The sequence below is a fragment of the Coffea arabica genome, unplaced genomic scaffold (genome assembly GCF_036785885.1).
Source record: "Coffea arabica cultivar ET-39 unplaced genomic scaffold, Coffea Arabica ET-39 HiFi ptg000200l, whole genome shotgun sequence".
Taxonomy (NCBI): Eukaryota; Viridiplantae; Streptophyta; class Magnoliopsida; order Gentianales; family Rubiaceae; genus Coffea; species Coffea arabica.
In genome coordinates, this window is record NW_027266262.1 from 2,564,149 (window position 1) to 2,566,648 (window position 2,500).

Consider the following 2,500-nt stretch of genomic DNA (forward strand, 5'->3'; position numbering starts at 1 on the left):
CGTGCGTTTTTCTTGCCGTCGGTGTGCCATCGTGCCGATGCCTTAACCAACGCAAGCCCACGCCCGTCGTGCGGCCTAAGGCCAACTGCCTAGCCATGAGGGGCACCGTCGTGCATTTTCCTTGCCGTCGGTGTGGCCGTCGTGCCCAAGCCTTGGCCAACGCAGGGCAACGGCCGTCGTGCGGCCTAAGGCCCACCGCCTAGCCGTGAGGGGCACCGTCGTGCGTTTTTCCAGCATGGCTCCAGAGGTTTACCCGTGGCCTTGGGAACAAAACCCCACGGCAGTCGTGCGTTTTTCTTGCCGTCGGTGCGGCCGTCGTGCCCATGCCTTAGCCAATGCAAGGCAACGGCCGTCGTGCGGCCTAAGGTCCACCGCCTAGCCATGAGTGGCACCGTCGTGCGTTTTCCTTGCCATCGGTGTGGCGTCGTGCCCATGCCTTAGCCAATGCAAGCAACGGCCGTCGTGCGGCCTAAGGCCCACCGCCTAGCCACGAGGGGCACCGTCGTGTGTTTGTCTTGCCATCGGTGTGGCATCGTGGCCATGCCTTTGCCAACACAAGGCAACGGCCGTCATGCGGCCCAAGGCCAACCGCCTAGCCACGAGGGGCACCGTCGTGCATTTTTCTTGCCGTGGGTGTGGCGTCGTGCCCATGCCTTAGCCAACGCAAGGCAACGGCCGTCGTGTGGCCTAAGGTCAACCGCCTAGCCATGAGGGGCACCGTCGTGCGTTTTTCTTGCCGTCGGTGAGCCATCGTGCCGATGCCTTAACCAACGCAAGCCAACGGCCATCGTGCGGCCTAAGGCCAACCGCCTAGCCATGAGGGGCACCGTAGTGCATTTTCCTTGCCGTCGGTGTGGCCGTCGTGCCCACGCCTTGGCCAACGCAGGGCAACGGCCGTCGTGCGGCCTATTGCCCACCTCCTAGCCGTGAGGGGCACCGTCGTGCATTTTCCCAGCATGGCTACAGAGGTTTACCCGTGGCCTTGGGAGCAAAACCCCACGGCAGTTGTGCTTTTTTCTTGCCGTCGGTGAGGCCGTCGTGCCCATGCCTTAGCCAATGCAAGGCAACGGCCGTCGTCCGTCCTAAGGCCCACCGCCAAGCCGTGAGGGGCACCGTCGTGCATTTTTCTTGTCGTCGGTGTGGCCGTCGTGCCCACGCCTTAGCCAACGCCGGGCAACGGCCGTCATGCGGCCTAAGGCCGCCATGAGGGGCACCGTCGTGCGTTTTTCCAGCATGGCTACAGAGGTTTACCCGTTGCCTTGGGAACAAAACCCCACGGCAGTCGTGCGTTTTCCTTGCCATCGGTGAGGCCGTCGTGCCCATGCTTAAGCCAATGCAGGGCAACGGCCGTCGTGCGGCCTAAGGCCCACCGCCTAGCCATGAGGGGCACCGTCGTGCGTTTTATTTGCCGTCGGTGTGGCATCGTGCCCATGCCTTAGCCAACGCTAGGCAACGGCCGTCGTGCGGCCTAAGGCCAAACGCCTAGCATCGTGCCCGTGCTTTAGCCAACGCAGGGCAATGGCCATCGTGCGGCCTAAGGGCAACCGCCTAGCCACGAGGGGCACCGTCGTGTGTTTTTCTTGCCATCGGTGTGGAATCGTGCCCATGCCTTAGCCAACGCAAGGCAACGGCCGTCATGCGGCCTATGGCCGACCGCCTGGCCATGAGGGGCACCGTCGTGCGTTTTTCTTGCCGTCGGTGTGGCCGCCGTGCCCATGCCTTAGCCAACGCAGGGCAACGGCCGTCGTGCGGCCTAAGGCCCACCGCCTAGCCATGAGGGGCACCGTCGTGCGTTTTATTTGCCGTCGGTGTGGCATCGTGCCCATGCCTTAGCCAACGCTAGGCAACGGCCGTCGTGCGGCCTAAGGCCAAACGCCTAGCATCGTGCCCGTGCTTTAGCCAACGCAGGGCAATGGCCATCGTGCGGCCTAAGGGCAACCGCCTAGCCATGAGGGGCACCGTCGGCCGTTCTTCTTGCCGTCGGTGTGGCCATCGTGCCTATGCCTTAGCCAACGCAGGGCAACGGCCGTCGTGCGGCCTAAGGCCCACCGCTTAGCCATGAGGGGCACCGTCGTGCGTTTATCTTGCCGTCGGTGTGGCATTGTGCCCTTGCCTTAGCCAACGCAAGGCAACGGCCGTCGTGTGGCCTAAGGCCTACCGCCTAGCCATGAGGGGCACCGTCGGGCGTTTTTCTTGCCGTCGGTGTGGCATCATGCCCTTGCCTTAGCCAACGCAAGGCAATGGCCGTCGTGTGGCCTAAGGCCTACCACCTAGCCATGAGGGGCACTGTCGTGCGTTTTTCTTGCCGTTGCCTTAGCCAACGCAAGGCAACGGTCGTCGTGTGGCCTAAGGCGCACCGCTTAGCCATGAGGGGCACCGTCGTGCATTTTTCTTGCTGTGGATGTGGCGTCGTGCCCATGCCTTAGCCAACGCAAGCCAACGGCCGTCGTGCGGCCTAAGGCCTATCGCCTTGCCATGATGGGCACCGTCGTGCGTTTTT